The sequence below is a fragment of the Lithobates pipiens genome, unplaced genomic scaffold, assembly GCF_037356315.1.
Source record: "Lithobates pipiens isolate NorthernLeopardFrog02 unplaced genomic scaffold, aLitPip1_a1.2 Scaffold_28, whole genome shotgun sequence".
Classification (NCBI taxonomy): Eukaryota; Metazoa; Chordata; class Amphibia; order Anura; family Ranidae; genus Lithobates; species Lithobates pipiens.
The window spans coordinates 174,427,143-174,440,389 of NW_027507789.1; the positions used below are offsets into that span (position 1 = coordinate 174,427,143).

The 13,247-nt window shown below is 45.2% G+C and overlaps 1 protein-coding gene across 1 annotated transcript in view; it reads left to right on the top strand.

Moving 5' to 3' along the window:
• The window catches only part of LOC143935835 (NXPE family member 1-like), a 40,808-nt gene continuing 27,561 nt past the window's right edge, over positions 1 to 13,247 (top strand). Inside the window, exon 1 of the mRNA XM_077459953.1 lies at positions 1 to 86. The gene's annotated coding sequence lies outside the window, so the exon portion shown is untranslated. The remainder of the gene's footprint in view (positions 87 to 13,247) is intronic.

A 13,247-nucleotide genomic window follows, 5' to 3' on the forward strand; every position in this document is an offset into this window, starting at 1 on the left:
CTACTACACGGAACCAAATATTTTTTCTGGCTGTTTCATTCTTTACCATCTTGCTGATAAGTTTTACAGTGCATTACTCCACAAAGGTAAGTACTAATCACTCAATTCCTTAAAGTAAATCTAAAAGCTCCTGAATGTCAGTCTATACAGGTCCCAAATCTCGTTTCTATGTGAGGTACAAGCAGGGCTTTTTTCCTCAGAGAATAAGTGCAGGAACTCGCCCTCCACGAACAGCTTGTGGATCGTCCACTGTACTGTGGCACGACAGCCGCTCTGTGCCAGATCACGTACCTAGTATGTGATCTGACACTACTGGGCCTGAGCGCTCGTGTCACCAGCAACCCACTCCCACTGTGATTATACACAGTGGGAGCCCAGCGGTGGGTACTGCGGATTTAATGTCGGCGCCCGCCGATTACGCAGGACACACAAAAAAGGAGAAAGTCTGGTGCTATGCTAGTCGGCTAAAACATTGTTTTATTATTGCATGTGAACAACAGTCAAAAAGAAAGCCAATGCTTTTTGACCATCAGGCCTCCATCATGAGCCAGGATTAAGGCCCAACAGCCAAAACGCGTTGAATTTTTTTTGACTGTTGTTCACATGCAGTAATAAGTGGTGTATTCTTGAGGCTCACCAGGTATTGCACAGGAGGTAATAGCTTGGATGCACCTGTTCCAGTACACAGGCAGAACTGTGACCTGCTTATGTAAACAAGGCCGATTGTTGTTCTGTCAGAGAGGAAGGTATTGATCCTGTGTTTCTGCAAAGCAGGGACACAGATCTTTGCTTTCCCCTAGTCAAAGCACCTCCCCCACAGTGTTTAAGCACAACCTAAGCATACATTTAACCCTTTGATTGCCTCTGATGTTAACACCTTCACCTGCCAGTGTCTTGTATTAGTGTCACTGGTCCCCAAGTATCGTATCCCCCCCAAACATAACCATCAAATCCTCACCTCTGCTTATCTCTCTGCTTACCTCTGTGTCCCCCATCCACAGCTCACCTCTGCAACCCTCATTCACAGCTCACCTCTTCATTCTCCTGTCCACAGCTTTACTCTGCAGTGCTATCCACACTTCACCTTAGCACCCCCTCCATGCAAAACTCACCTTTGCCTCCCATTAACATCTCACATCCCTGCACCCCTCCAACCACAGCTTATACCTCAAGACCACAAACCACCTCTGCAACCCTGTCCACATTAACTCAGCCCACCTTCTGCACTCCCATCTAAAGCTCACCCCAACCCACAGCTCTCACCACTGCACAATATGCCCCACCCTCCACAGCTCTCATTTTGCACAATCTGCTCTCCCCTCCCCCTCTACACATCTGCCTTCTGTCCTCTGCAGCTCTAACCTTTAGCTGCGTTTGCCTCTATGCATATCCCCCCACATGCATTTTACTAGATCTCCTCTCTACAAGATCCCCCCAGTCCTCCTCTCTACACATTTCCCTCTCATCTCTCCTCTCTGCTAAACCCCCCTACTTTCACAGTCCTCCACAAATCCCTCCCCCCTCCCCAGTTCTCCTCTCTGTACAAATCCCCCCCCCCAACTTTACTCTCTGCTATCCCCCCCCCTACACACACTTTCTCAGTTATCTCTGCAGAATCCCCCCCCCCCACCAATGCAGTCTCTGGAAAGCTCCCCCCCCCCTTTTCATTCACAGTTCCCCTACCTCTTCCAACACCATTGCTCTATATGGTATGTGTGGGCTTTTTTTTTTTAACTCAACCAATTGGAGAGAAATCTGAACTGTAGTTGAGGCTGAGGTGGAGTTTCAGGGCTCCTCAGTTCCATGCTAAAATGGAAGTATCGGTGGCAGGTGGTGACGGAAGCTGACTCCTGAATTACCACAGGCATCTGTAGGTTGAGGTGCTGGAACCCGAAGAACTCGCCAGGGCTCAAGAGCAGCAGCCCTGCGTGCCCAGCGCTAGTACATAGGAGCAAGTAAAGGACGTGAATACAATTGATCAAAACCTCAAATTTATTTGGGATTTTTAAGGCAATATAGAAAGAATTATACTAAATATATATAAAAAAATATGAATTTTATTACAAATACCAAAAGACATTACAACAAAAAAGATCCATAAAATGACATTGTTGTGCTGACATATGTGTATAGCATAAGACAATATTGCCTTAAAAATCCCAAATAAATTTGAGGTTTTGATCAATTGTATTCACTATTTCAGGGATGATGGCAATAACATGCCATAGCTCATGAGTCCAACAAATATTCTTAACCAGTAAAGGACGTGAGCCATTCAGAAAACTTCCTCTACTAGCTTCTATGTTAAATGGCAGGTTGGAGAGCAGAGGCCTGCCAGAGGTGCCGGACTACAGTTCCTGGACGTTCCATCTGAAAAAAAAACCTGCGTACAAGCCTCATAAAGTTAACAAGAAATTCCTTCACCTTCCCCGACTAAGCAAAATTCTCCTACCTCCTTCATTTGTGTCTTGAGCCAGACACCACAACTCATAGAGGGAGGGATTCAGCAACAGAGTCAGTGCTGCCAATCCAGAATGCAATGGATGGCTAGGTGTGGCCAGGTGACGATTTTTTGAATCAGCAGAGACAATACTGATAGCCATTTACACTCTGTGATGGTGTGACACGCTCCTGTAAACTCATGGGGAGTGCAGCATCATTGCCACACCATCACAGGAAGCTCCATTAGATTAGAGACAAAGGGCAAAGAAAAACAGCACAAAAACCATAGTGTAGCATTAAAACCTACAACAGACTTTGTTGTAAACAGTAATACACTCATAATTGTGTGGTGGAATGGCTGGGGAAGTGTGTGTAGTGCATCCCACGTAGGAGCCACAAGGGAACCCCCACCCTGCACAGCAATAAGAACACTTGAGTCAGGAAACAGTCCAGTGCTTGTTTTTATATTTTTATTGAGGGGGATAAAACTTGATGGGGAGTAGGGGTTTTATGGGATGACCACGTGACAACTCTCCTATACACAGTCTATATACTCTCCTTATTTTCCTCCAGCACTTTGCTTGCTTGCAAAACAGACTCAGCTGGGAAACTTTTGGCAAACTGGCAATGCTCTCGGCCAGATAATGCAAAAAGCCTTTACAGGCAGGGACCTCGGACCCCTTTGGTCATGTAGCAAAGTCCAGTATCAAGCTTACATTCCTGTGGCTACTGATCCCAGCACCACTTCTTCAGGCACTGCCAGCCTGCCTGGCTGCAGCTACCCTTTTCACTAGCCCTCCTGGTTACTTTTCCTCAGTCCTCCCAGACTGACACTCTTCCCACAGTCCTCCCAGACTGGACAATTACCAGCCTACTCGTAAGTAAGCCTTCTCCTGGAGAACTTCTCGATGTGCTGACCTGCTTCTGCTGTTTTCACACTTGCTCCCGTGCCTGAAAGAAGGATATCGTCCATTTGTTGTAGAGGGTCCTTTCAGCACCCGAGCCCCAAGCCTGAGGTCACCCCCCCCCCCCAGACTAGGGAGTACCCGCAAGGGCCACCGACAGCATCCTCAGCATTCGTTCTCCATCTTCCACCCAACTGTCCCTGCTGGCAGTATTTAAGAGGTGCCGCCCCCTGCCAGCCCACTTTGCTGGGGATTGGCTAGGGCACTCATCAATACTCCAAGCAGCTCCTCCTAGACTCCACCCTCTACTTCTGCTAGCTTCTCCAAGATTCCAGAGAGCAGGGGGAGTTATCAGAGGTGCTGCTTGATGAGTTATCCAGCCTCCCTGAGTCACTCATCCCTGACCAAGATTCGACCCAGGCCTAGCTCTCAGCAAGGTCAATTCACCTACACTAATAACTATGCACACTATCCCTTAGCTAGAGGGTGCTACATGTGCCTAGCAGGTGGAGAACAGCATTATGTCTGAAAGGTCCAAGGGCCTTGGTTAGGGTCATGTACCAAAAGAAGATCTGGTGCACAATGCCTAAAATTTCTGCCTGTGTAAGGGAAACACTAGACCCAGAAGAGCCGTTTAGTTGGTCCAGCCTCCGTCTGACATCACAGGTTGAAGCATGCCAGGGACATGTTTTGAAGAAGCGTTCCTCATCATAAGCCTGCCTGGGGGCTACTCACAGTCTGTTAAAGAACTATTCAGTAACAAAGCAATTAAAATAGCTATAGCAGCAGTTAAAGGTGGTAGAAAAATATAAAATAAAATACATCAAGAAAAATACGAAAGGGCTAAAGAGATGACTGGTAGTAAATGCACCACAATAAATGGATAAATCAATTGCAATATATGTAGATAAATGTGTACAAAAATAATCAAGAGCATCATATAAAATCAGGCTATCCATAGTTAAAATAATGCACAGACCAATAAAATTAATCAACAATGCCTGATTTTATATGATGCTCTTGATGATTTATGTACACAATTATATGCATATATTCAATTTATTTATCGTTGGACTTTGTGTGTCGTTATTTACTACTACTGAGCACCATCTCTTTACCCCCTTTAACATTTTTCTTGATATATTTTTCTTGAAGTTTTTTAATACCACCTAACTACTGGTATGGCTCCTTTAATTGCTTTGTTACTGGGTGGCTATTTAGCAGCCTGTGAGTAGTCCCTAAGCAGGCTGGTGGATAGGAGTGCTTCCTCAAAACGCGTCCCTGTGACTGCTCTAATCTGTGACATCATGCAGAGGCCAGACCAACTGCACCGTGGACAGGCAGGAGTTTACTGCATCACTGTATCTTGCACCAGATCTTCATTTGGTACATGCCCCTGGCCATGACCCTTGGACCTTCCACACATGATGCTGCTCTCCACCCCCTGGGGGCACTTCCCCAGGCATTGCACTGCCTGTCACAGCGCACAATTGTGAGTGCATTACTGTTTCCAATAAGTCTTTAATAAGTATTACTTTTTAATGCTACACAATGGTCTTTATGCTGTGGTTTCTCTTCCCCTTTGTCTCTCACATACAGCTGGAGCTCCCCCCCCCCAAGACAAGCAGCTGCATTAACTGGATTTTAGCATTAGCAATTATATATTACTATTTAGCTTTGGGCTACCCACACTATTTATTTCTAGATTGTATTATTTTCGCTGCACTATACTACATTTTTTGGCTGTTTCTTCTTTGGTATAGTCTCAGGCTAACTTGGAGGTGGGAACACAGTTATTGGTTCTCTGAGCGCTGTGTTACCCATGAGTGTATTTATAGACACAGGTTTTATTGTTATCATTTGGAATTAGCTGCATTAGGATGACTTGTCTAAGACCCCTTTCACACTGACAGCATTTTTCAGGTGCTACAGCGGTAAAAATAGCGCCTGTATAGCGCCTGAAAAAAGCAGCTCCTTTCACTCCAGTGTGAAAGCCCGAGGGCCCAGTGCGATGGCGGGGCATCACAAAAAGTCCTGCCAGCAGCTTCTTTGGAGCAGTGAAGGAGCTGCTCCACCGCTGGTCCCCATTGAAATCAGTGGGGCAGCGATGCGATACCGCCAGCAAAACACCACTCCGGCTGCATTTTGCGGGCGGATTTAACCCCTTTGCAGCCACTAGCGGGTGGTTAAAAGCGAATAGCACCACTAAAACAACGGCCCTATTTTTAGCGCCACTTTACCGCAGACGCCCAACCCGTGCTCACATGGGCCACACGGCCACCTAATTTGCCTGATGTGTGTGTGGGAGAGTGGGAGAGAATGTCCCAGGTCAGTGTCCCCAAGCTGAGCGAGCCGGACTGGTAAAGCGTCTTTTTGTATACAGCACTGCCAGCCACTGCTGAACCCGTCAGGGGGTAGGGTGGACTGGGCTGGGGAGCAGAGAGGCCTCTGATGCCTCATAAAAAAGGCTGCTTGCTCCACACTGCTGCAGCCAGTGTTTCGTCACATATGGCAACCCATGACAGTTGGCTACCCGCTAGACTGCGCATGCTCGACACAGCCGCATGCATTCCATCCCTGAGTCCAAGTTCAAATCCCACCATCCACGTGGACATAGAGTCTGATTATATTTATGTTGAGAGAAGCCAGGCCGTGCCCAAAGCATGGCAAGCGAAGCGAGCCCACGAGGGGGCCCTCTGTTGGAACGCATAGTGCAGCGTCGCGCATGCGCACTCCAGCAAGTAGCAAAACGTGATGGGTAGCCGAATGTGACGTGACACCGGCCACTGCTACCCTGTGTTCTACCTGTATCAGAGAGATGCACATAGCGTGTATGCTTTGTGCACCAGCACACAAAGTCCAAAGCAGTCACTTCTGTGAGGCGGAGTGATCTCTTGTCCTGCCCGGCATGATGTCATTCACAGGCCGGGAGGCGGGATGAAAAGGCAGAGGAGAGTGCTGCTGCCAAGACCTGCGAGGAGCTAGTGAAGCCCCGTGCAATAGTGCAAGTGAGTTTGCAGAGGCTAAAAACCTAAGGCACTGTTGTGTCAGTATCTTAGTTGTGTGAACTGCCTGAAAGGATTAAATCTTTGGGGGTGGGGGGGTCGCTAATTTGTAATGCTATTAGTAATATGCAGCATGGAGGAGGTTAATGTACTGCCAATGGCCACTGATGCATTAGTGACCAGTGGCAGTTAATTAACTGGTCTGTGCTGCATTAGTGGCAGCAGTGTCAAGGTTTATTAATCCCTGTATGCTGCAGCATGAAGGGGTTAATAAACCCTGACACTGGTGCCACTAATGCAGCACAGACCAGTTAATTAACTGCCACTGGTCACTAATGCATCAGTGGCCAGTGGTGTATTTTTTTTTTGTGCTGCCCTAAGCAAAACAAAAATTGAGCACCCACCCCCATCTAAAGTTGTCCCACTCTAGGCGCAGTATACAGTTATGTCGCGTACACACGAGCGAATTGTCCGGCGTACTTAGTCCGGCAAACAATCTGGCGGATAGTCCGGCGGACTTTCTACCAAATGGACTTGGCCACACACGGACACACAGAAAGTCCGGCGTTTGCTAACGCGATGACGTACAGCACGTACGACGGGACTAGAAAAAGGAAGTTCAATAGCCAGTAGCCAATAGCTTCCTTTTCGTACTTGCTTCTGAGCATGCGTCATTCTTAGTCCGCCGGACTAGCATACTGACGAACGCATTGTACGCTGAAACCCAAGTCCGGCGGAAAGATTGGACTGCAAAAATACTTTCTAAGTCCGCCGGACTTTACGCTGGAAAAGTCAGCTGAAGCCCACACACGATCGAATTGTCCGGTGAAATGCGTTTCGGCGGAGTAAGTACGCCGGACAATTTGATCGTGTGTATGTGGCATTATTGTCTCAGGGTCTGATGGGGAAGCCACAGTCATTCGCAGTGAACAGCTGCGCCTTCCTCATCAGACCCCGAAATGTGAGGACAGAGGATGTGGCAGCCCTGGTGGGCACTGATATGCAGCACTGGTTGGCACTGATAAGGAGGAAGTGATGAAGCTACACTGATATGTGGAACTGATGGGCACTGGTTGGCACCGATAGACGGCACTGATAAGGAGGCAGTGATGAAGCTGCACTGGTATGCAGCACTGATGGGCGCTGGTTGGCACCGATAGATGGCACTAATGGCCAGTTTTTGTCACTGATAGATGGCACTGATGGGCACTGCTTGTCACTGATAAGGAGGCAGTGATGAAGCTGAACTGATATGCGGCACTATTTGTCGCTGATAGACGGCACTGATGGACACTGGTTGGCACTGATAGACGGCACTGGTTGGCACTAATACACAGCATGATGGGCACTGTTGTGGCTGCACTGATCATAAGGTCACGAACGATCAGTGTCCCGGTTATCAGTGTAGATGCCCCCTTTTACACTAGCCATTCTTCTTTTCACGCTGTGACAGCATGAGGAAAGAATGCAGATAACCGGCAAGTTTACATTGTGATCAGCGATGATTGAACTCAGCTGATCATGTAGTAAAGAGTGGCTGTGATTGGCTTTTAATCCCAATTTTTGATCAGCTGTTCTGAAGGGCACAATAATCAGAGTGCACTGGGTGTGCATTGCGCCTGAATGACCACACTGTAGCCGTCATTCTGTTTTAGTGCGGTCCCCTGGGGGGGTGGCACCACTCCAGGCAAATGTCTTGTTTGCCTCACAGCATGCTGCCTATTACAAATAGCATTGTAAATTAAATAACCTCCACTCCCCCACCAAACTGTTAAAATTGTTAAAAAAGCTGGCCATACACTATACTATTTTCTTATTCAATTTTCATTAGATTCATTAGATTTACCTTTACCTTCTACTGTGCACAGGCGCCTCAACTCTATAGGGTCTCTCTCTCCTTTTATACTCCACACTCCTCTCATGTACATACTACACACCATCATACCCTCCACTTTTCTTTTCCTACTCAGGTTTACTGCCATTGTAGAATGCCACCATAATAGCATCATGGACAAAGGCATTGCATCCAAAATCCGGCCTCCATCCTAAAGATCCCGAATAGCAGTCAGCGGGAGAGAAGCCAGAAGCGCTGTGGGGGAGGGACACACAGTTATTTTTTTAATCGCTTTAAATATTTTTCCCATTATGGACGTGAGTAGGGCCTTATGTCTAAGTTTTCCCTAAGGCCTCACAAAGCCAAGAGCCGCCTCTGTCTCTATGTGAAGTGGCCTCTCATCTTACTGCTGTAAGGTAACAGCATGGGAAAAAAACTATAATTCAGATATCCTCTGTAGGCCCTTGCATAGGTAGCTTGTGGCTTCTGTAACCTTTGGGGACTTCCTTCCATTAATCCAAGATTCGGTATTAGGTGGTGGATGGTGGCTCCTCTGTACTGAACTTCCACACTCACCCCAAACGGGATGCTGAGGAGAGAAGGGGAATGACCAAATAGTGTAGTATGTTGTATAAAATGTAATATTAAAGCAAATAGGTAGATTCTTGGTACAGTGGTCTCAATGATTGACGCACTCAAAGTGTAATATACAATTGTTAAATATTGCTGAACTGACTCGTACCGATGTGCTGGTCTATCAGTGCCTAAAAGTGCCGCCTATCAGTGGCTATACATGCCGCCTATAAGTGAGCCTAAGTGCTGCCTATCAGTGCCTATCTGTGCTGCCTATCAGTGCCCATAAGTGCTGCCTTTCAGTTTACCTATGTCAGGAACCATTAATCAGACTGAGACAGAAGTGCAGTAAAAATCACACTATTTAATATAATGGTAAAATGGTATAAACAGAGCAAACATAGTCAAAACATAGCCAGAGTTCGGTAACCAGGCCTGGTAGTCAGAACAAGCCAGAGAAACGGGAGTCCAGTGATCAGCAAAGTCGGGTGCAGCAAACAGGATCTGGAACCAGAAGGGAAGTCAGTCAAGCAAAAGTCTTTCACAGGAAAACACAGCAGAGAAAGTCTGGATATGTTGACCAAGGCAAGGGCACAGAAGATCTTATCCATGCAGTTTAAATAGCTAGCAGAGCTAGCTGACAAGCAGGAAATGAAGACCTGGTGAGCCACGCCAAGCACAGAGCTCTGAGAAGGAAGGGCTGAGCCCAGCCTTGACAGCCCATCAGTGCTGTCTATTAATACCCATCAGTGCAGCCTTATCAGCACACATCAGTGAAGGATAAAAATAATTATTTACAACATTTTATAACAGAAACTAAGAAAAACATATTTTTTCCAAAATAAATGTTCTGTCTTTTTTTGTTTGTTTAGCAAAAAAATAAAAACGCCAGTGGTGATTAAATACCATAAAAAATTGTGTTTGGGTACAGTGTTGCATGGCCGCAACTGTCGTTCAAAGTGCGACAGCACTAAAAGCTGAAAATTGGCCAGGGCAGGGAGGGGGTGAAACTGCCCTGTTGGTAAGTGGTTAACAATCCAATAACAACTTACATGGAAAATTGTATTTCATGTTGTGATTGCTACCTGTCTGCTGGTCATCTCTTTCCACAACTTCCTGGATACCCTACATGCTTTGCAGCTTCTTAGGAATCGTCAGGGTTTAAAATTTTGAAACAGCTCTGGCTGCAATACTTCCCAACTTTTCCCCCTCAAAACCTCTTCTCTCCCCTGGTTAAATGTCACCTAGAAGACTGAAGACACACTGTGGGTGTTGGACATCATTGACCTGCTCCCTGAGAAGGCATCCTACAAATACAGTTTAATGATGCAAAAAGTGTCTGAAATCATGTCCAGCACTGCTCTCTGCATCATCAAGAACTTCCCACCACCAGGACAAAATCTGAAGAAGAAGAGAACCATGAAGAGCTTGGAAAGAGGTAAGTATAAAATATATATTTCATAAAACAATGTGGAACAACCTTTATGGGGGTCAATATGAGGAAGAGCCTAGAGTTGTGCATCAAGTTACCAGTTGTTAACCCCCTCCCCCCTTTAAACTTGTATTTATAACTATATTTATTTACTCCAGAGATCAGATGCAGCCCTACATTCCAGAAATCCCACCATAAACCCCAATGGAAAAGATGTAACAGTTGCCAGCTTCTCATTAGAGGATGAAAGTCAAGCTTTTCTCATCTTCAAAAACATTTCTGTCTCGATTCCTTCTATCTTGTTCACCCACAAGGACCACACAACCAGTGCTAAGAATAGTAGAGCCACCTTACTGAACCCAAGAAAAAAGTATTGTGTTGGAGAGACAATAATTTTCCAAATTGAGATATTTGACTATTTGGGTAACAGGAAAACATATGGAGGAGACTTCATAAGAGCTAGGATCTTTTCTCCAGATCTTAAAGCTGCGGCTTCTGGAAGAATTGAAGATTTTAACAATGGAACCTATCATGCCTATTTCACATTATTTTGGGAAGGAAAGGTTTTCTTCTCATTGGTCCTCTACCATCCAAGTGAGGCTGTTTCAGCATTGTGGAGAGCGAGGAATCAGGGCTATGGCCTCATTTACTTTATGGGGACTTTTACAAATGGAACTCATCAAGTGAAGTCTGAATGTGGATTCCAACTGAATACAAAGAAGGAAATATGTGAATATAGAAAGGAAGAATACAATGAGATATTTTACTGCACTAAACCAGAATCTTTCCATTGTGGGTCATTAATATACCTTCAGTCTTTCAACAGTGATCTCTCCTATCTAAGCATCCTTGAAAAATCTATCTTTGACAGGTCAGTACATATGTAATGGAAACTGCTTTTCCGTCAACAAAAACATATACAAATTGTACAAGAATTCAATAAAATATACAAATATAAACCTACACTCTGAAGTGACATTCAGTGGTAAAAATAAAAAAGGTATTTTAGGCAGAAATGGACATGCAAAATCTTACAAAATTTTAAAAATGAACAGATTTACAAAATTCTATGCAACATTGGCCAGGGAATTTAGACCACTTTCACACGGGGGCTCTTTTCAGGCACCCCCCGCCCCAGTGTGAAAGTAGCCTTAAAGCAGAACTTCAGGCAAACAGCTAAATTCATACATGAAATAAATATATCAGAGTTGTTTTATCTGCCAAATGATTAATATTTCTAATGCTGTGTACACACCACCGGACAGAAAAGGTCAGATGGAATAATTTCATCAGATATTCCGATCATGTGTGGGCTTCATCTGACTTTTTTTCAAAAATTCTGACGGACCTAGAAATAGAACACGTTTTAAATCTTTCCGACAGAATCAATTTGTATCGGGAAAACCGTTCGCCTGTATGCTATTCCGACAGACCAAAAACGACGCAAGGGCAGCTATTGGCCACTGGCTATTGAACTTCCCTTTTCTAGTCCCGTCGTACACCATTGTGTTCTAAATTAACGGACTTTGGTGTGATTGTGTGTAGACAAGTCCATTTCAGCGGAACTCCATTGAAAAGACAGTCAGAGTTTATTCTGACTGAAAAAACGGTCGTGTGTACGCGGCATTAGGGCATTAGGGCACTTTCACACTGGGGCGAGGGGGCTTTACAATTGTTTCAGCGGCACTTTTGGACTGCTAGTGGGGCACTTTTAACCCCTGCTAGCGGCCAATGAAGGGGTTAATAGTGCCCGCAAAGTGCCACTGCCTAAGCGATTTGCAGGCAATTTCATTGATTTCAGTGAGCATGGGCTCTTTAGGAGCGATGTATACACTGCTCTTAAAGCGCCCCAAAGATACTGCTTGCAGGACTTCTTTTAACGTCCCACAAGCACACCGCTCCAGTGTGGAAGCACTCGGGCTCTCACACTGGAGTGACAGGAGAGGCGCTTTGCAGTCGCTATTTTTAGCGCTAAAACGCCTGTAAAGTGCCTCAGTGTGAAAGTAGCCTAACTATTCAATCCTGAGATTTATACAGCTCTGCCACACAACACTGCTCTGCCTGGCAGGGGAGGAGACCTGTTCTTTTTCTGCTGCAGTTACACTTTCATTTACATGTCTCCTTCCCAGAAAGTGAAAGTACATGCAACATACTATTGTCACTCCATGGCCAGATCTAGGGGGTGCTGGGGTGGGCTGCACCCCCCAGGTTACTTGGATGCTGTGCAGAGCTAAGTGCTCCTACTCCTCTGCATGCTGCAGATCACCCCACTGCAGATCACCCCACCCCACTTAGACTTGGAGGCAGTAACATTGCTAACTGCATTACAGGACCCTGACTTGTCCCACATCCCAAGTCTGTTGCTCTGAGTGCTGACACTTATGCACACTGCTGCTGGTAGATGGACGTTTAGGAGCAGTCGGGCATTTTTTTCAAGTGCTCCTGAACTCTCCTCTATGTCAGACACTGAGTTTAGAGGCATTTCAAGTGCCAAACACTTCTAAAGGCGTTTCGTTTACAGGCGTTTTTCATTTATATATATATATATATATATATATATATATATATATATATATATAATTTTTTATTTTTTTTCAAGCACTTCTAAACACAAATGCTGCAAAATATAAACGTGTAAACATAGCAAAATGGACGTTTTAAAACGTGGGTTACTATCTGTCAAGTTAAATCATTCAGGAGAGGTTGTAAAAGTGTCCCGTGTACATTAAGCCAGCCTCATGTACACTGCTGCTGGTAAACGGCGTTTAGGAGCAGTTGAGCATTTTTTTTTTAAGTGCTCCTGAACTCTCCTCTATGTTATCTTATCAGTACATGTACACAGGGCCATTTACAGTCATTTCTAGGCAGTTGAGGTTAGAAGGTTTTTTTTTTGTAATGCAAAAAAAAAAAGGGTTCAGAAGCTGAGTTTAGAGGCAATTCAAGCGCAGAGTTACCGTGTTTAGCCAAATTTCATTTAAAGGCATTTTTCCTCTTTGGCTATTTAATAATAAAAAAAAAAAACAGCTAAATCGCTTGTGACTATATCAAGAGGTCCT